General features: G+C 38.8%; 1 protein-coding gene and 1 long non-coding RNA gene across 2 annotated transcripts in view; both read right to left on the bottom strand.

The window, feature by feature from the left end:
- LOC115186351 (NACHT, LRR and PYD domains-containing protein 12-like) overlaps positions 1 to 22,446 on the bottom strand; it is a gene marked incomplete at both ends in the record, with an annotated part of 347,545 nt that overhangs the window by 36,910 nt on the left and 288,189 nt on the right. The window lies entirely within an intron of this gene.
- On the bottom strand, positions 680 to 10,727 carry LOC115186371 (uncharacterized). Its single transcript, XR_003875722.1, has 4 exons — positions 10,283 to 10,727; positions 7,666 to 7,720; positions 3,903 to 4,019; positions 680 to 720 (listed from the first exon to the last, which is right to left on the bottom strand). It is a non-coding gene; the product is annotated as an uncharacterized LOC115186371 (long non-coding RNA).

The following is a 22,446-nucleotide window of genomic DNA, read 5'->3' as shown; positions in this document are numbered from 1 at the left end:
AGGCTTAATACAGTAATAATATATATCTCAGAGAAATCAGTAGTACTGCTAGGTTTAACACAGTAATAATATATATCTCAGAGAAATCAGTAGTACTGCTAGGTTTTATACAGTGAAATGTAACAAAGAACTACATGTTTAATAAAGATCTGTACAAATGATACATTTGTGATATCATTATATTTTTTTACATTTTTTATTATTAAATACAGTAATATGAGATCTGTATGTAAAACATTTACTTTTGAATTTATCAGATGTTTTTATCCACGGCCTGGTTTCTCAAAAGCCTCTTAAAGCCAAGTTCATCATTAAAACCTTCGTAGGAGTATCGTTAAATCTCTGAGCTGTTTCCCAAAACCATCGTTGTTAACGTTGAACAGCTTAGTTCATCGTTAGACAGACAGACAGACAGACAGACAGACAGGGAGGGAGGGAGGGAATGTTGTCTTTGTTTAATATTGTTTTAGGACTATGAAATGGACTAAAGGATTAGCCTATGGATTATGAAAACAACCAAAATAAATGTGAAAATGGGAGAGGAGAAATGACTAGAGACAGTGTTGTTTAACTCACTGACCATGACCCATGAGTTCTTCTTACCTTTGTTCAGTAGAAAGGTCTCCCTCTCTAAACTCTATAGGATGAACCATAGACCGGTCACTCTTCATGGACACACAGCTGGGAACAGGGGAGGCTGGTCTCTCCTGCTTGATTGGTCTTCAACACAACAGAGACAAACATTACATCTCTCATCTACTCTGATCTCAGATGGGGAAACATAAGAAGAGTTTCATTCCAAAACGCTGTATATCACTTTTTAGAAATGTTCGTAAATTAACTTTTATTGTTTAAAAAAAATATGAAAGAGACTGGTGTGTTTTTTCACTATCTAATCATGGCATGGGGTTGTTCAATGACAGACATGTATTTGTTTATAATCTATCACTTGATGGTTTCATTTCAGAGAGAAAAATAATCATGTTTTTTTCTAAATGCTATATATATACCTCAGTCTCAGAGAAATCAGTAGTACTGCTAGGTTTAATACAGTAATAATATATATCTGCCTCTCAGAGAAATCAGTAGTACTGCTAGGTTTAACACAGTAATAATATATATCTGCCTCACTCTCAGAGAAATCAGTAGTACTGCTAGGTTTAACACAGTAATAATATATATCTGCCTCACTCTCAGAGAAATCAGTAGTACTGCTAGGTTTAATACAGTAATAATATATATCTGCCTCTCAGAGAAATCAGTAGTACTGCTAGGTTTAACACAGTAATAATATATATCTGCCTCACTCTCAGAGAAATCAGTAGTACTGCTAGGTTTTATACAGTAATAATATATATCTGCCTCTTAGAGAAATCAGTAGTACTGCTAGGTTTAATACAGTAATAATATATATCTGCCTCACTCTCAGAGAAATCAGTAGTACTGCTAGGTATTGTACAGTAATAATATATATCTGCCTCACTCTCAGAGAAATCAGTAGTACTGCTAGGTTTAACACAGTAATAATATATATCTGCCTCTCAGAGAAATCAGTAGCACTGCTAGGTTTAACACAGTAATAATATATATCTGCCTCTCAGAGAAATCAGTAGTACTGCTAGGTTTAACACAGTAATAATATATATCTGCCTCTCAGAGAAATCAGTAGCACTGCTAGGTTTAACACAGTAATAATATATATCTGCCTCTCAGAGAAATCAGTAGTACTGCTAGGTTTAATACAGTAATAATATATATCTGCCTCTCAGAGAAATCAGTAGTACTGCTAGGTTTAACACAGTAATAATATATATCTGCCTCACTCTCAGAGAAATCAGTAGTACTGCTAGGTTTAATAAAGTAATAATATATATCTGCCTCTCAGAGAAATCAGTAGTAATGCTAGGTTTTATACAGTAATAATATATATCTGCCTCACTCTCAGAGAAATCAGTAGTGCTGCTAGGTTTAACACAGTAATAATATATATCTGCCTCTCAGAGAAATCAGTAGTACTGCTAGGTTTAACACAGTAATAATATATATCTGCCTCTCAGAGAAATTAGTAGTACTGCTAGGTTTAATACAGTAATAATATATATCTCAGAGAAATCAGTAGTACTGCTAGGTTTAACACAGAAATAATATATATCTGCCTCTCAGAGAAATCAGTAGTACTGCTAGGTTTTATAGAGTAATAATATATATCTGCCTCTCAGAGAAATCAGTAGTACTGCTAGGTTTAACACACTAATAATATATATCTGCCTCTCAGAGAAATCAGTAGTACTGCTAGGTTTTATACAGTAATAATATATATCTGCCTCTCAGAGAAATCAGTAGTACTGCTAGGTTTTATACAGTAATAATATATATCTGCCTCACACTCAGAGAAATCAGTAGTACTGCTAGGTTTAACACAGTAATAATATATATCTGCCTCTCAGAGAAATCAGTAGTACTACTAGGTTTAATACAGTAATAATATATATCTGCCTCTCAGAGAAATCAGTAGTACTGCTAGGTTTTATACAGTAATAATATATATCTGCCTCACACTCAGAGAAATCAGTAGTACTGCTAGGTTTAACACAGTAATAATATATATCTGCCTCACTCTCAGAGAAATCAGTAGTACTGCTAGGTTTAATACAGTACTAATATATATCTCAGAGAAATCAGTAGTACTACTAGGTTTAACACAGTAATAATATATATCTGCCTCTCAGAGAAATCAGTAGTACTGCTAGGTTTAATACAGTAATAATATATATCTGCCTCACTCTCAGAGAAATCAGTAGTACTGCTAGGTTTAACACAGTAATAATATATATCTGCCTCACTCTCAGAGAAATCAGTAGTACTGCTAGGTTTAATACAGTAATAATATATATCTGCCTCACTCTCAGAGAAATCAGTAGTACTGCTAGGTTTAACACAGTAATAATATATATCTGCCTCTCAGAGAAATCAGTAGTACTGCTAGGTTTAATACAGTAATAATATATATCTGCCTCACTCTCAGAAAAATCAGTAGTACTGCTAGGTTTAACAGAGTAATAATATATATCTGCCTCACTCTCAGAGAGATCAGTAGTACTGCTAGGTTTAACACAGTAAAAATATATATCTGTCTCACTCTCAGAGAAATCAGTAGTACTGCTAGGTTTAATACAGTAATAATATATATCTGTCTCACTCTCAGAGAAATCAGTAGTACTGCTAGGTTTAATACAGTAATAATATATATCTGCCTCACTCTCAGAGAAATCAGTAGTACTGCTAGGTTTAACACAGTAATAATATATATCTGCCTCACTCTCAGAGAAATCAGTAGTACTGCTAGGTTTAATACAGTAATAATATATATCTGCCTCTCAGAGAAATCAGTAGTACTGCTAGGTTTAACACAGTGAAATGTAACAAAGAACTACATGTTTAATAAAGATCTGTACAAATGATACATTTGTGATATCAGTATATTTTTTTACATTTTTTATTATTAAATACAGTAATATGAGATCTGTATGTAAAACATTTACTTTTGAATTTATCAGATGTTTTTATCCACGGCCTGGTTTCCCAAAAGCCTCTTAAAGCCAAGTTCATCATTAAAACCTTCGTAGGAGTATCGTTAAATCTCTGAGCTGTTTCCCAAAACCATCGTTGTTAACGTTGAACAGCTTAGTTCATCGTTAGACAGACAGACAGACAGACAGACAGGGAGGGAGGGAGGGAGGGAATGTTGTCTTTGTTTAATATTGTTTTAGGACTATGAAATGGACAGAAGTATTAGCCTATGGATTATGAAAACAACAAAAGAAATGTGAAAATGGGAGAGGAGAAATGACTAGAGACAGTGTTGTTTAACTCACTGACCATGACCCATGAGTTCTTCTTACCTTTGTTCAGTAGAAATGTCTCCCTCTCTAAAGTCTATAAGAGGATCCATAGACCGGTCACTCTTCATGGACACACAGCTGGGAACAGGGGAGGCTGGTCTCTCCTGCTTGATTGGTCTTCAACACAACAGAGACAAACATTACATCTCTCATCTAATCTGATCTCAGATGGGAAACATAAGAAGATTTCCATTCCAAAACGCAACATATCACTTTACAGAAATGTTGGTAAATTAGCTTTTTTTGTTTAAAGAAATTATTATAGAGGTGTGGTTTTTCCCTATCTAATCATGGCATGGTGTTGTTCAATGACAGACATGTATTTGTTTAAAATCTATCACTTCATGGTATCATTTCAAAGACACATAATCATATTTCTTTACAAAATGCTATATATCTGCCTCACTGTCAAATGTTACCGACCGTTTCGATCTTATGTAGCAAAATTGTGTTTTTTACATTGGATAAAAGTGGACACTCAGAGCTAGAAAATGGTATATCACTACAGTTGAGGAACAATGGGAAAGATGATAAACTTGTAACATCACTTTTGAGAAAAAGGGCCTTTGAATGTTTTGGTTCCTACTGGAGAGCTCTTCTTTTGTCTACAGAGCAGATAATGTCACCCATCTAAATAAATAGTTTTATATATATAATTAACTAAATGTATGGTGTTTTTGGTTTATGTCAGTTTCATTGTTTGTTATGCTATAAACATTTTATTTTATTATAAGTGGTAAAAGGAACAAAAAAATGTTATATTTTGCAATTCTCAGTAATTACTACTTTAGTAAGGAATAACACATTTTTCAGCACTACTGCAGTTGCTACATAATCCCAATAGATGGGAACATAAGACCACAAATGATATTTCAGAAGATTAGTTTAGTTTTCTCCCTGGATACACCACCACTCCCCACGCTTCTTTCTGTCCCTTTCCACACTGCTAACGCAAGAGGAAGGACTGAAAAAGCATTTAACAGATTACTGTGAAGTAATATAACGATGATTCATGTTTATTATTACCTGTTTTTATGCTCATGTTTTACACTTCATTAATATAACGATTATCAATAAGACTGAACATTAATTCAGTCATCTCTGGTCGAGAAAAACGTATTTTCCCAGTACATTCATCAACCAGCATCCACCTGCTCTGCCTTCTCGCACATGAAGTCAACTCAGCCCCGCTAAACAGCTGGTGTCTTCACTTCACTCTCACTCGCCTTCTCAAGGGGCATGTCGAGGTAAATTTACTAACCGGGAGGGTTGAATTATGTCATTTATTGGTGGGCTGGAATACGCGCTCTTGTCTTTTCTATTCCGAGGTTGTTTACTCCCAATATCAAATATTAACATGATTTTTTACAATGTATGTACTACTGATTATCTACCCGGGGTTCAATACCTCACTATTTACACCTCACTATTCAATACCTCACTATTCAATACCTCACTATTTACACCTCACTATTCAATACCTCACTATTCAATACCTCACTATTCAATACCTCACTATTCAATACCTCACTATTCAATACCTCACTATTTACACCTCACTATTCAATACCTCACTATTCAATACCTCACTATTTACACCTCACTATTTACACCTCACTATTCAATACCTCACTATTCAATACCTCACTATTCAATACCTCACTATTCAATACCTCACTATTCAATACCTCACTATTCAATACCTCACTATTCAATACCTCACTATTCAATACCTCACTATTCAATACCTCACTATTCAATACCTCACTATTTACACCTCACTATTCAATACCTCACTATTTTTGTTTCTCTCCCTAAAGCAACACAGCCCTAATATGAGATATATAACTAACTAAAGTAATGAGTGACCATTTCAGAAAATCATGGGACATATAGTCTGTGGTTGCATGCTATTTTATGTCAATCATATTGCTGCTTGATGCCTATAACTGATGCTTCGTGGTCTTATGCTGCCATCTATTGGAAATATTTAGCAATTAAAAGTTATTAATTTACTTACAGACATTGGTGAGGCAGTTGAGAAATAAAGTGTATTTTTCTGGTTAATTCCTTAGATCAGTCTCAAACCTGCCCCACCTATCTCACACCAATTGATGGACTTTCACATAGAGGTTACTAGGTCACCAGTTCAAACCACATTTTGAAAAATAAAACTAAGGTGGCTTGTTTATCAAATGTTCTGCCTTGCAATAATAATGTAATAAAATAACAAAACAAAAACAGCAAAACACAGACAGGTTTTGATTAACAAAATAATCAAAATGCTATTTAGTACTATAATGGTATTTACTAACATATTATTACTAAAACCGTTTCTAAAAGAATTAGGGTTAAGGCTAAAATAGGTAATACGTAGGGTTAGATGCTGATGTAAAAAGGGCTTTATAAATACATTTGATTGATTGTTAGGTTTAGGGTTTTTAAGGCAAAAAACATTCTGGGTTTATAGCTCTGTCTTGTGCTTTTGACAATGATTTATGTATAATAATTATAACAAGTCATACCATTTATGTTTGCATAGCATTTTGTCTTCATTTTGGAAGATGAACTGATGATTATTTCTGAAAATTCGCCCAGCGGCTAAGGAGTTGGAGCTGTGGCAGGAGTTGGACCTGTGGCCTAAAGGTGGCTGGTTCAAATCCCAGGCCAGGCGAGGGAAAAAAAACGGCAGAAGTGAACTGATGACTGGAAGGCTGCTGGGTTCACATCCTCTAAACATTCACCTTCCGTTGATCAGAACTCTAGAGGTTCTTCTTCACTGAACCCAAATATATATAACTTTTAGTGGTTCCATATATTAAGGAAGAGATAGAAGCCTTTTTGGTTCAATAAGGAACCTTCTTTTCTAAGAGTGTAAAATAAACACGTTTTTCTTTTGACTATTTAATTATCTACATCATGTTATTTCAAGTTATCCCTTTGGAGCGCAACATCATGTTGTTAAAAAACAATCCTAAATTGGCCGTGGCTATAAATTAGGCAAATTGAAGACATCTAGGGCGTAATCTGTGTTCGATGAAAATGAACATTGAATGCAACGTTGTAGGCAACATTATTGGCAAGGGACTTGATGCCTACTATGCTAAAGCTATTTAGAGTTGTTAAACGGGTGTGAAGAGTGTGTTGATATAACGGTAATATTGTCAAAATTGTTATTGTAACAACGATCATAATTGGTTAAAAAAATATGTATTCCATTATATAATAATAATAATAATAATTAAGAGCAGGCAAAGTGGTCGTGTCATGTCAAATTCTATCAAATGTGTTACATTGCAACGAGTACAGTCAGGGTGCCGTGGAGCCCCTGCAGTACCTCCACAGACCCCGGATTGAGAGCCCCTGCAGTACCTCCACAGACCCCGGATTGAGAGCCCCTGCAGTACCTCCACAGACCCCGGATTGAGAACCCCTGCAGTACCTCCACAGACCCCGGATTGAGAGCCCCTGATTTAGCAGATGCTCTTATCCAGACAGATTTACAGTAAATGCATTCATCTTTAGATAGCTAGGTGAGACAATCACATATCACAGTCAAATATACAGAATACGAACATTCCATTCCTGCTAAACAATGGATATATTGCGCATCTAAAAACTATGAATTAAAATATCTGAGAACGGTAATATTGAAGGTCCCATAAGCAGCCATTTATGATTAAAAAAACAAATGTGAACATTTTTGGAAATGGCATTTTTGAAAAAAACTCTTAATAATTCTTAAACATAATTGTAATCTCACCTCTTGGCTTTGGTGTCATGTTCCCCAGAGAGACTCATTTTAGAGGCACTGACCCCTGTAAACAGAGATCCAGCATGTTGGTTGTGGTTAACACAGTGACAACTAAACAGAGATCCAGCATGTTGGTTGTGGTTAACACAGTGGCAACTAAACAGAGATCCAGCATGTTGGTTGTGGTTAACACAGTGACAACTAAACAGAGATCCAACATGTTGGTTGTGGTTAACACAGTGACAACTAAACAGAGATCCAGCATGTTGGTTGTGGTCAACACAGTGACAACTAAACAGAGATCCAACATGTTGGTTGTGGTCAACACAGTGACAACTAAACAGAGATCCAGCATGTTGGTTGTGGTCAACACAGTGACAACTAAACAGAGATCCAGCATGTTGGTTGTGGTCAACACAGTGACAACTAAACAGAGATCCAGCATGTTGGTTGTGTTTAACACAGTGACAACTAAACAGAGATCCAGCATGTTGGTTGTGGTTAACACAGTGACAACTAAACAGAGATCCAGCATGTTGGTTGTGGTTAACACAGTGACAACTAAACAGAGATCCAGCATGTTGGTTGTGGTTAACACAGTGACAACTAATTCTTGACTGTCAATTGTTCTCATTTAGTCATTATCTCTTAGAGAAATAAAACATTAACTAACAGATATAGAAACAGTCAGGTGATTTAAAGCATCACATGTTGTTGTGACATTTAATCTCCATGGTAACTATCAAAAATAATAAGTTACTGTTTGTTAAGGTAGTTATAGACAGTACAGCAACAATAATAATAATAATAATAATAACAATAATAATAATAATAAATCACTGTTAAGGTAGTAATAGACAGTACAGCAACAATAATAATAATAATAATAATATTAATAATAATAATAATTAGTCACTGTTTGTTAAGGTAGTTATAGTCAGTACAGCAACACAAGGCCATGTCTCACACGTACACTATAGCCTACATATCATAGATGACCAGGCTAAACCTGTTCAGATCAACATAATGTTATAGTCCTACCAGTAGCAGGACAGAGAATGTACTGTATATAACCTACATATCATAGATGACCAGTCTAAACCTGTTCAGATCAACATAATGTTATAGTCCTACCAGTAGCAGGACAGAGAATGTACTGTATATAACCTACATATCATAGATGACCAGTCTAAACCTGTTCAGATCAACATAATGTTATAGTCCTACCAGTAGCAGGACAGAGAATGTACTGTATATAACCTACATATCATAGATGACCAGTCTAAACCTGTTCAGATCAACATAATGTTATAGTCCTACCAGTAGCAGGACAGAGAATGTACTGTATATAACCTACATATCATAGATGACCAGTCTAAACCTGTTCAGATCAACATAATGTTATAGTCCTACCAGTAGCAGGACAGAGAATGTACTGTATATAACCTACATATCATAGATGACCAGTCTAAACCTGTTCAGATCAACATAATGTTATAGTCCTACCAGTAGCAGGACAGAGAATGTACTGTATATAACCTACATATCATAGATGACCAGCCTAAACCTGTTCAGATCAACATAATGTTATAGTCCTACCAGTACCAGGACAGAGAATGTACTGTATATAACCTACATATCATAGATGACCAGTCTAAACCTGTTCAGATCAACATAATGTTATAGTCCTACCAGTAGCAGGACAGAGCATGTACTGTATATAACCTACATATCATAGATGACCAGTCTAAACCTGTTCAGATCAACATAATGTTATAGTCCTACCAGTACCAGGACAGAGAATGTACTGTATATAGCCTACATATCAGGGGTTACACTACAACTCTGTTCCTGGAGCGTTACCCTCCGGTAGGGTCTAACTCCAACCCTGTTCCTGGAGCGCTACCCTCCGGTAGGGTCTCACTACAACCCTGTTCCTGTAGCGCTACCCTCCGGTAGGGTTTCACTCCAACCCTGTTCCTGGAGCGCTACCCTCCGGTAGGGTTTCACTCCAACCCTGTTCCTGGAGCGCTACCCTCCGGTGGGGTCTCACTACAACCCTGTTCCTGGAGCGCTACCCTCCGGTGGGGTCTCACTCCAACCCTGTTCCTGGAGCGCTACCCTCCGGTAGGGTTTCACTCCAACCCTGTTCCTGGAGCGCTACCCTCCGGTAGGGCTTCACTCCAACCACAGCTGTAACTAACCTGATTTATCTTATAAACCAACTAATTATTTTAATCAGGTGACTAGTTTTGAATAGGAATGAAAACCTACAGGATGGTATCTCTCCAGGAACAGGATCGGAGAGCCCTGTTTTAGAAGATGCATAAAATCCATCCTCCAATTTTTTCTGACTATTCAGCTTCAGCTAACCGTGCTAAAATCTTATTAGAAATCAGTATTTTTTTGTAACAGTAACGTTACCATTTACCTGGTAATTAAATATAATTTATTTAGAATTGATCAGAATAATGTTTATTGTATTCTCAAATTGAAAGTGCTCCCTGGCGCTCCTCAGCACTACACCCATGGTGATAAGAGATCATATATCAAACCTACTCTTGACTATTAAATGTCTGACTACGACCTAACTTTATAATAGTGTGTAAGTAGCTTCTAGACTTACCAGTCTGCTCGTCTTTCCTTCAAATCAATACTTTTACCCGACTTCTAATGTTGCTGAGAAATGTGCTCCACAGTTTCAACATCCCTTTTGTACATCAGCCCACAAACTTCCTTTCAACCTCATGAGGAAATGACATAACAGAATTCCTAAACCCAGAGACCAACATCCCGAGTCTACCGGGACCGCTGGGGAAGCAGACTGTAGGAAGTACACCGATGCTGTGATTTGGGGTTTGAGAAGTCAGAAGTGAAAAATTCCTCCTTAGTTGTACGTTTTCTCTAAATCTAAAGGTAAAACCCAGATTCCAGCCAATGTCTTAAGTATTTGAACATGTTATTACTCCAACTTCGTGAAAGAGACAAACTGACACGTTATTATTTTAGTCAAAAACGACTTTATATCGAAGGAGTGTCTTTGGTTTGACGGCCTGCACATGCGCAGTTCTACATACTTTTGTATATCCAGTGTGTGTATATATATATACACACACACACACACACACACATATATACATATATATATACACATATATATACACTAGATATACAAAAGTATGTAGACACCCCTTCAAATTTGTGGATTCGACTATTTCAGCCACATCCGTTGCTGACAAGTGTATAAAATCGAGCACACAGCCATGCAATCTCCATAGACAAACATTAGCAGTAGAATGGCCTTACTGAAAAGCTCAGTGACTTTCAACGTGGCACCGTCATAGGATGCCACCTTTCCACAAAGTCAGTTCATCACATTTCTGTCCTGCTAGAGATTCCCTGGTCAACTGTAAATGCAGTTATTGTGAAGTGGAAACATCTTGGAGAAACAACGGCTCAAGCGTGAAGTGGTAGGCCACACAAGCTCACAGAACGGGGCAGCCAAGTGCTGAAGCGCGTTTTCTGGAGTAATGAATCACGCTTCACCATCTGGCAGTCCGACTGTCACGTCTGGGATTGGCAGATGCCAGGAGAACACTACCTGCCCCAACGTATAGTGCCAACTGTAAAGTTTGGTGGAGGAGGAATAATGGTCTGGGGCTGTTTTTCCATGGTTCGGGCTAGTCCCCTTAGTTCCAGTAAAGGGAAATCGTAACGCTACAACATACAATTACATTCTAGATGATTCTGTGCTGGCAACTGTGGCAACATTTTGGGGAAGGCCCATTCCTTTTTCTGATTGACAATGTCCCTGTGCACAAAGTGAGGTTCATACATAAATTGTTTGTCGAGATTGGTGTGGAAGAAATTGACTGTCCTTCACAGAGCCCTGACCTCAACCCCGTTGAACACCTTTGGGATGAATTGGAATGTCAACTGCGAGCCAGGCCTAATCACCCAACATCAGTGCCCGACCTCCCTAATGCTCTTGTGGCTGAATGGAAGCAAGTCCCCGCAGCAATGTTCCAACATCTAGTGGAAAGCCTTCCCAGAAGAGTGGAGGCTGTTATAGCACCAAAGGGGGGACCAACTCCATATTAATGCCCTTGATTTTGGAATGAGATGGTCGGTGAGCAGGTGTCCACATACATTTGGTCATGTAGTGTATATTTGATGCTGTTTGTAAAAATCATGCCACCATTTTAGTTGTAGTTATAACATACTGTAGTCTAAAACCATTTTAGTTACAGTATAACATACTGTAGTCTAAAACCTTTAACCTCTTACATCTAGACGTTCAGCTAGCGGAACACCTGCTCCAATATCCAATGATGGGCGTGGCGCGAAATACAAAGTCCTCGAAAATCCCCAAACTTCCATTTTTCAAACATATGACTATTTTACACCATTTTAAAGACAAGACTCTCGTTAATCTAACCACACTGTCCAATTTCAAAAAGGCTTTACAGCGAAAGCAAAACATTAGATTATGTCAGCAGAGTACCCAGCCATAAATAATCAGACACCCATTTTTCAAGCTAGCATATAATGTCACAAAAAACAAAACCACAGCTAAATGCAGCACTAACCTTTGATGATCTTCATCAGATGACAATCCTAGTACATTATGTTATACAATACATGCATGTTTTGTTCAATCAAGTTCATATTTATATCAAAAACCAGCTTTTTACATTAGCATGTGACGTTCAGAACTAGCATTCCCACCGAACACTTCCGGTGAATTTACCAAATTACTCACGATAAACGTTCACAAAAAACATAACAATTATTTTAAGAATTATAGATACAGAACTCATTTCTGCAATCGCTATGTCTGATTTTAAAATAGCTTTTCGGTGAAAGCACATTTTGCAATATTCTGAGTACATAGCCCAGCCATCACGGGCTAGCTATTTAGACACCCACCAAGTTTAGCCCTCACCAAAGTCAGATTTACTATAAGAAAAATTGGATTACCTTTCCTGTTCTTCGTCAGAATGCACTCCCAGGACTTCTACTTCAATAACAAATGTTGGTTTGTTTCAAAATAATCCATAGTTATATCCAAATAGAGGCGTTTTGTTCGTGCGTTCAAGACACTATCCAAGGGTGACGAAGGGTTACGCGCCCGACGCGTGACAAAAAAATTCTAAATATTCCATTACCGTACTTCGAAGCATGTCAACCGCTGTTTAAAATCTATTTTTATGCTATTTTTCTCGTAAAATAGCGATAATATTCCGACCGGGAGTCGTTGTTTTCGTTCAAAGACTAAAAGAAGTAAAATGGACTCTTCATGGGCACGCGCCGCCAGTCTCATCGTTTTCAGATGGCCACTTACAAAATGCGCTACTGTTTTTCAGCCAGAGAGAGCAGAGTCATAATTCAAAGTTCTGCCGCCTTCTGAGAGCCTATGGGAGCATCAGAAAGTGTCACGTTACCGCAGAGATCCTTTGTTGTGGATAGAGATGGCAAAGAAGGCCAAGAAATGGTCAGACAGGGTACTTCCTGTACAGAATCTTCTCAGGTTTTGGCCTGCTATTTGAGTTCTGTTATACTCACAGACACCATTCAAACAGTTTTAGAAACTTTGGAGGGTTTCTATCCAAAGCTAATAATTATATGCATATTCTAGTTTCTGGGCAGATTAAATCGGGTACGTTTTTTATCCAGCCGTGAAAATACTGCCACCTAGCCATAACAGGTTAACTAGTACATTTGGGAACAGGACATAATGTCATATTTTCCAAATGGTTTCGTTATCAGAAATGACCAACTTCATGACATGACACTTACTTGGGTGACTTCCTCATGTCTCCTTTTCCGTTAAATTCGTAATCTATGCTGGAGATCCCCCTTAACAAAGCCTTGCCTTAGTCTATCCAGTGGACAAGCCTTCTGCCATGCCTGGATATTTTCAGAAAAAAGTACCAACACTTCAAAATTAAATATCACTTGGGATAATCTTCCAAAGACATTGACTTTTATTCAAATAACAGATTGTACCTGTCCAGCTCCAGGTTCCCCAGAAGCACCAGACACCACCATCTCCTCAGACCAGGCTGAAGCACCAGACACCACCATCTTCTCAGACCAGGCTGAAGGACCAGACACCACTAACTCCTCAGACCAGGCTGAAGGACCACACACCACCATCTCCTCAGACCAGGCTGAAGGACCAGACACCACCATCTCCTCAGACCAGGCTGAAGGACCAGACACCACCATCTCCTCAGACCAGGCTGAAGGACCAGACACCACCATCTCCTCAGACCAGGCTGAAGGACCACACACCACCATCTCCTCAGACCAGGTATATCAGGCTGAAGGACGAGAACAGTCACAATGTATTTCCAATTGCTCATTTTGAGCATCTGTAAATACTAAATTAATACCTTTTCTGTATTTGACATAATACCACTTACGATCAAGTAATCAAATGGAGTGTCTGTGGCAAAATATCATGTGTACTGGAAAGAAAACACATAATGAATAAAACACAATGTTAATTACTCATTATAAATGTATGTTAGTGAAACATATTGTAAAGGGTGCGTGTTGGTGGCAGGGAAGTCAGGCGCAGGAGAACGAACTTGATATAAACGGAATTGTTTAATAAGTGCTCACAAATTCCGAAAACCAACATATACAAAATAAAGGAAGTGGGTACAAAACCCGTCGCACACCAGAGCATAAATGCACCATTACATACAACAAACAATCACCGACAAGGACATGAGGGGAAACAGAGGGTTAAATACACAACATGTAATTGATGGGATTGGAACCAGGTGTGATGGAAGACAAGACAAAACCAATGGAAAATGAAAAGTGGATCAGTGATGGCTAGAAGGCCGGTGACGTCGACCGCCGAACACCGCCCGAACAAGGAGAGGGACCGACTTCGGCGGAAGTCGTGACAATAATGAATAAACAATGTTAATAACTCATTATTAATGTAGGTTAGTAAAACATAATGTTAATTACTCATTATAAATGTATGTTAGTAAAACACAATGTTAATTACTCATTATAAATGTATGTTAGTAAAACATAATGTTAATTACTCATTATAAATCTATGTTACTAAAACATAATGTTAATTACTCATTATAAATGTATGTTAGTAAAAAATGATGATATAAGAACAGTGAAATCTGACCATGAGCATAAAGACACCACAATCACTGCTTTATGGTTCCAGGAAGTCCCTGTTTCAAGAGTTAACAGTTACAGTTACAAAATATGCAACAAAATATTTGAAATCAAATAATAACATTGAATGCAAAAAACACTCAATGCTAACTATTACCTTTAATAAAGTTCAGGTCAGTTGTTTCAGTCCAAATCCCAGTGACAAGCTGCTTTGCCAGTTCACTGAGAAACCAAGAGACCAAAAGTCATGTTATTAAATATAATCATATAAAAACTGTAGCCTCTATGAAGAACACAATGTCCAACACAGATGGGGGCATGGTGGCAGGTAGCCTAGTGGTTAGAGTGGAGGGGCGGCAGGTAGCCTAGTGGTTAGAGTGGAGGGGTGGCAGGTAGCCTAGTGGTTAGAGTGGAGGGGTGGCAGGTAGCCTAGTGGTTAGAGTGGAGGGACGGCAGGTAGTCTAGTGGTTAGAGTGGAGGGGCGGCAGGTAGCCTAGTGGTTAGAGTGGAGGGGCGGCAGGTAGCCTAGTGGTTAGAGTGGAGGGGCGGCAGGTAGCCTAGTGGTTAGAGTGGAGGGGCGGCAGGTAGCCTAGTGGTTAGAGTGGAGGGACGGCAGGTAGTCTAGTGGTTAGAGTGGAGGGGCAGCAGGTAGCCTAGTGGTTAGAGTGGAGGGGCGGCAGGTAGCCTAGTGGTTAGAGTGGAGGGGTGGCAGGTAGCCTAGTGGTTAGAGTGGAGGGGAGGCAGGTAGCCTAGTGGTTAGAGTGTTGGGCCAGTAACCGAAAGGTTGCTAGATTGAATCCCCAAGCAGACAAGGTAAAAATGTGTTATTATGCCCCTGAACAAGGCTGTTAACCCACTGTTCCTAGGCCGTCATTGTAAATAAGAATTTGTTCTTAACTGACTTGCCTTGTTAAATAAAGGTACAATTATAATTTTTTACATCAACAGAGCATGTGATTCTGCAGAGAGTAGACATCATCTGTAGCATACATGCAGAGAACACTATAAACAAGGTTAATGTCACATGACCAGAAACAATAAATAGATAAGATCCTGCAACCATGGAGAGATAAATACCTGTCTATTTATGGAAAAATGCCCTGATTAACTCCTTAGTCTTATCTCAGTTTATGCCCCTGCTACTCCTGAGGATTTGTTTTTCAAATCCAATGAGCAAAAAAATAGTTTCTTTATCAGGGATGCTTAACCAGACAAAATAAAGCGTGACTATCTATATAATGAATTGGGTGGGTTGAGATGATTAAATATAAAAGCACTAAACCTCTCTCTAAAAGCTTCACTTATTCAACAGTTTTACTTGAACCCTAAATGGTTCTCCAGTAGATTACTAAGAAAAGCTCATCCATTGTTTATAAATGGCCTTTTTGCCTTTGTGCAGATTGCCATGTCTCATTTTCAATTAATTTCCCCGTGTGCCCCCCCCAAAATGTTTTTGGGGGCTGCCTCTCGTGTCTGTCACGCTCCCTTGCCTTGTACCAGCGCCTCTTAGCTATCGCCGCCTCGATCTCCCATTGCGGGCGGCGATACTCCCCAGCTTGAGCCCATGGTCCACCTTCATCCAGTAATTCCTCCCATCTCCAGGAATCCTGAACGTTCCTCTCCATTTTTTCCAACCTCCATGAGTCCCGATAGCTCTTCTCCTGGTTCCTCTCCTTCCTCCGCTGCTTGGTCCGTTTCTTGGTGGGGGATTCTGTAAGGGCTGTCGTGAGAGAGAGACCAAGGTGCAGCGGAGTGAGTGTTCATCATAAAAGGTTTTAATGATTAACGAACACTATACAAAAAGAAACCAAAAAACAACTAGCAACAGTTCTGTTACGAACACACTAAACAGAAAACATCTACCCACAAAACCCAAAGGAAAAACATGCTGCCTAAGTATGACTCCCAATCAGCAACAACGATGTACAGCTGTTCCTGATTGGGAGCCATACCCGGCCGAAACAAAGCAATCCCCAACATAGAAATACAGACATAGAATGCCCACCCAAATCACACCCTGACCAAACCTAAATAGAGACATAAAAAGGCTCTCTCAGGTCAGGGTGTGACAATGTTAAACATCACATCATCATTGAAAGATATATGTTGCGTAGAAATCCGAAGAGGCTGGCCTGCAGAGATAGGTGGGATGGGCTGAGGGAAGCTGAGACAAGTGGGAGTGGAGTTGCAGGGTAGGGGATAGAATGACGGTCAAAGATAAAAGTATAAAAAATAAAGTCAAAATAAACATAACAAAAAGCCAGTTTGAATGACACTGAGGGGCAGTGTTGTTACAGCTGATGTTGGTTTGTCTGAGGCTGATGCCGTGCAGGTGTTTGTACACATGTATATACACACACTCTCATTCAAATGCACACATGTGCACATACACAGACACACACACACACACACACACATGTAAATAGTGGCATACATGCACAACATATTCAGTTTGCCTTGCTGTTATGATTTTTGTTGTCCTGGATGTCTTTTGTTTTTTGAATGGTTGTTTTCTGTTTTCCTTTGTCTTTCTCTTTTTTCTCTTTTGTTCATTTTGTTGGTTGTTGGTGAATGAGGGGGTGGAGATCTTGGGGTGGGGAATGGAATATATATATATATATATATAGTATTTTCATTTTCTTTGGGGGGGCTGTGGGTGGGTCTTGGATGGTTGTGGGGCAGCTCTTGGGGAACTGTGGGGGGGATCTTGGAGGGCTGGTGGCCTGGCGGTTGGGAGCTTGGGCCAGTTGCTAGTGGATCGCTGGTTCGGGTCCCCGTTTTTGACCCTGTGGGAGATCTGTCAACGTGCCCTTGAGCAGGGCGTTGACCCTGGTTGCCTCTGTGTGTTGCTCTGGATGGGAGTCTGTTAGATGACCAATATGATGTAGTTGTTGAGCGGCTTCACTGCAAATATATTGTGTTAAAAAAACTCAATATACTTATGAATATAAAAAAGGTTTAAAAGAATACTGGATCCAATGCAATTCAGGCCTGCTTCTCCACAAAGTCTTCAGACTTTGTTCCTCTGCAGTGTTGATCCTGAAAATCCCACACAGCTGATCTCCACTTCTCCCTGAGCTTTGAAGGCAGCTTGGAGACAATGGTTCTGAGAAGGTCTGGATTATCTCCTCCATGTGCTTAATGTCCTGCACTGGTTAGAGCATTGGGCCAGTAACCGAAAGGTTGGTGGATTGAATCCCCGAGCTGACAAGGTAAACATCTGTCATTCTGCCCCTGAACAAGGCAGTTAACCCACAGTTCCTAGGCCGTCATTGTAAATAAGAATTTGGTCTTTTAACTGACTTGCCTAGTTCACTGACTTGTCTAGTTTAAATAAAGGTTAAATTAAAAAAAATGCTTAGACCTGTCAATTTGATTGATCTGAGTTAACTTATAGCTAGATACCTCAAGATGACAAATGTATAGCTAGCAACTTCTAGATGACCAACTACCTAGAGGGTTAATGGTTTTTGAAAAATGGTTGTTCATAGCTAAATCCTTCCAGTCATGTAATAGAAGTGAACTGGTGCCTTCCTTGAATAGTGAATTTCTGACCCCTACGAATGTTGTGCTTCTTGTCGAGATCATTGGTGCCTTCATAGTACTTTGCCTGGTTGGAAAGATAAGATAACATCTCCTCGAGAGATGCCATTTAAGTGCAAGCTAACGTTACATACAAAATGAAAGCTACAAAAACAATTAGCTAGCTAGCTAACGTTGGCTAAACATAACTGTCTGGCTAGCTGACTAGGCAGGCTGATGTAAGCCTTCTAAAATATTGTTAAATAGGAATAAATAATTGAAGCTGTTTTTGGATTTAGATTGCTAGCTAACGTTACTTACATTGAGTTGATTAGATTCGAATCTGGCTGTTTTCCTGCCTTTTGTTATAACTAGCAAAGTGCAAAGAAGTCTTAATTCAGGTTGGGCGTGAGTTTCTGCTTGAATTTGGTTAAAAGGACAGTCAATTTGTTCAAACTTTGAGAACTTGCTACCAAGCTCGTGTGTATCAGAAACACATCGTGTTTTCTCTTAGAGACTATTCTGAACTGAAGACATGTGTTACCACATTGTTTTAGCCTGTTGGTGATAGTCATATACTCTGTGTAATTCTGTAATGTATAGTGTATTTAATGTACAGTACACTGTAATTGTTTGAGTGTCAATTCTTTCATCCAATTAGTTAAATAGAGTAACTGGATTCCTCATTTTACAGAGTAATTATTTGATTGACCAAATGCTTATAATTTAGAAGGTCTATTGGTAGTTGTTATTTACACTATACAGTACACATACTGTAGCATATTCTTGGATGCCACCTTGACATCTCTGATCTGCTTGCCTCCATTAATTAATGCTAGAACATTGGTTGCCAGGATTAGCTCTTTGTATCTAGTCTCTTAATAATTGCATAACGGTGCAAGTCATAAATGTTCATTATATTCATACTTAGTCGGTGATGCAATGATTCGCTGTCTTGCTAGATTCACCAGAGGGCCTGTTGCATTTATTTTTACAGAAAACCACAGCAATATAGGTCTACTCTCAGGAAAAAAGGTGCTATCTAGAACCTAAAAGGATTCTTCCGCTGTCCCCATAGAAGAACCCTTTTTGATTCCAGGTAGAACCCCTTTTCGGGGCCTCGGAGATCTCTTTTGTGTTCCATTCCACAGACGGTTCTACATGGAACCCAAAAAGGTTGTTACTCGAACAAAAATGGGTTCTTTAAAGGGTTCTCCTATGGGGACTGCCGTATAACCCTTTGGAACCGCTTTTTCCTAAGAGTGTACTCAGCAAGTTCAACTTCTTCAATTTACACCATTTCATTCTCTACTCCAACATCTGCCTGGTATTCAAAATAAAATGCAATATAGCAGCACCACCTTTGAAGGTTTTCGTCAACCTCTGCTCAGACTTAAATAGCAGTGTCCCAAAAACCTCCTCCAGGGGTGAATGTAGCATCATCAAATGGTCCACCACCATCTACCAAACTGCCTTCTCATACAAAGCAATAAAGACATGGAATGGCCTCACCTGTACATGGATCAAGTCAAATCAAACGTGCGCACACTGATTTTGATCTAATAGGCAACAGTGAAATTTTTTATGTAACAGAATACACACTAAAAACACATTACATTTCAATCGGTGCAATAATTTAGCTTGGATTACTTTGATTAGATTGGGTTTGTGTCTTTTACAAGTCAAATGTACACTAGCCTACTCCCCAATCGACACAGTAAATAATATTGCCTACGTGCTTTCGACAATACGTTATCAACTCGTGATCAACAAAAAATAATTATTTTCAAAATTAACCTAATTTGACTTATAAACATAGTAGGCCTAAATATTTCCTAACGATATCACAACTTAAATATAGCCTACTTACTCCTCAATACTGACAGTTGTGGCTGCTTTGTGTGATGTATTGTTGTCTCTACCTTCTTGACCTTTGTGCTGTTGATTGTGCCCAATAATGTTTGTACCATGTTTTGTGCTGCTAACATGTTGTGTTGCTACCATGCTGTTGTTATGTTGTGTTGTCATGTGTTGCTGCCTTGCTATGTTATTGTCTTAGGTCTCTCATTATGTAGTGTTGTGTTGTCTCTCTTGTTGTGAAGTGTGTTTTGTCCTATATTTATATTGTATTTATTGAATTTTTTAAATCCCAGGCCCCTGTCCCCACAGGAGCCTTTTGCCTTTTGGTAGGCCGTCATTGTAAATAACACTTTGTTCTTAACTGACTTGCCTAAAATAAAGGTTAAATAATAAATAATAAAAATGTAAATTGGATCAAGGACATCTTGGTAGTTATTTTCATCATCTGAGGCAGACACTTGAAAATCGCTTCTGTCGCTTGTAAAAAAATGTAATGAATGTCTATCACCGCCAAGCTCCTAAATACCGTGCCAGTCTCTCACTCTATGAACGGTCACCGCTATCCGGATTCCTTGGGGGGGGGGGGGGGGGGGGGGGGGGGAAATGCATGAAATGACATGTATGCAAATGACTAGAATGTAAATGATGGACACCTCGCTACTGTTGGAACTTCTCCTTCTCTTTTTAATTAATTCTTCTTAGTAATTCACACTGAGAAATTATCTGGATAAGAGCGTCTGCTAAATGACTAGAATGTAAATGATGGACACCTCGCTACTGTTGGAACTTCTCCTTCTCTTTTTAATTAATTCTTCTTAGTAATTCACACTGAGAAATTATCCAGCCCTAAATATGCTGGACGTTTGTTTTGTTTTAGTCGTCTAGCCGACACTCTTATCCAGAGTGACTTACAGTAGTGAATGCATACATTTCATGCATTTTTTATTTTTTTCCCATACTGGCCACCCATGGGAATGGAACCCACAACCCTGGCGTTGCAAACACCATGCTGGCGTTGCAATGCTGGCGTTGTAAACACCATGCTCTACCAACTGAGCCACAGGGAAGGCCAGTATGTATAACACACCATGCTGGTGTTGTAAACACCATGCTCTACCAACTGAGCCACGGGGAAGGCCAGTATGTATAACACACCATGCTGGCGTTGTAAACACCATGCTCTACCAACTGAGCCACAGGGAAGGCCAGTATGTATAACACACCATGCTGGTGTTGTAAACACCATGCTCTACCAACTGAGCCACCGGGAAGCCGATGTGTTTGTTCAGTTTTTTTACTTTAGTGAGCGAGTGCGTGCTGTGGGAAAATGTGACACAACTATAATTTGATCAGGAATTGAAATGTTAATTAGACCTTGAGGTAGAGGAAATGTGAATACTGCCTATGTAAGAGAGCTTTTGGGGAAAGAAATTGCATGGCGACAGTCTGGGGTTGAGAGGAGAGTAGGTGTTGCTGTAACAGGAAATAAGCAGCATCCTGTTTGTCAGCAGTTAGGGGTTTTCTGAGGAAATGTGTTTTGTATACTTAGAAAAACAGTGAATATTGGAAAAGGAACAGTATTTTCTACCCAGAGAAATAGTACGTGCACACTTAAAATACATCAAATAGAATATAAAAAGTGCACTAGCCAAACAATGAGCCATCTGGAACTGTACTGTTGGGGCCTTTGTAGAGATTGTTTGCTTACAGTCCTACTGTGCTCTGAGACTAAGATAAACATCTGCCAGGATGGGAGGGGTTCTGTTTCTTTTTCATTCTCATTCTAGGATAGGGGTTCTCATTGTCTGTCTGTCTGTCTGTCTGTCTGTCTGTCTGTCTGTCTGTCTGTCTGTCTGTCTGTCTGTCTGTCTGTCTGTCTGTCTGTCTGTCTGTCTGTCTGTCTCTCACTCTCACTCTCACTCTCACTCTCACTCTCACAATAACTTTTATTTTTTATTTAACCTTTATTTAACTAGGCAAGTCAGTCAAGAACAAATTCTAATTTACAATGACAACCTACACCAGCCAAACTCGGACGACATGACTGTGACGCCGCAGTAAATGTCCATTACCAGAAAGATAAGGATCTTCTTTCAATAATTACAATATATTATGTTTGTTTTGGAATAACGTCTGAAATATATCTTTGTTGAACCAAATATTTAGGTGCTACTGATGTGGTGGAACAGAAAGTCAAGTGTTCTTGACAATTTATCAAACTCGAATGGATTTGAAATACATAAAAGAGTA

Source organism: Salmo trutta, unplaced genomic scaffold (genome assembly GCF_901001165.1).
Source record: "Salmo trutta unplaced genomic scaffold, fSalTru1.1, whole genome shotgun sequence".
In the NCBI taxonomy this organism is placed as follows: domain Eukaryota; kingdom Metazoa; phylum Chordata; class Actinopteri; order Salmoniformes; family Salmonidae; genus Salmo; species Salmo trutta.
This window is presented reverse-complemented; position numbering and strand designations above follow the sequence as displayed.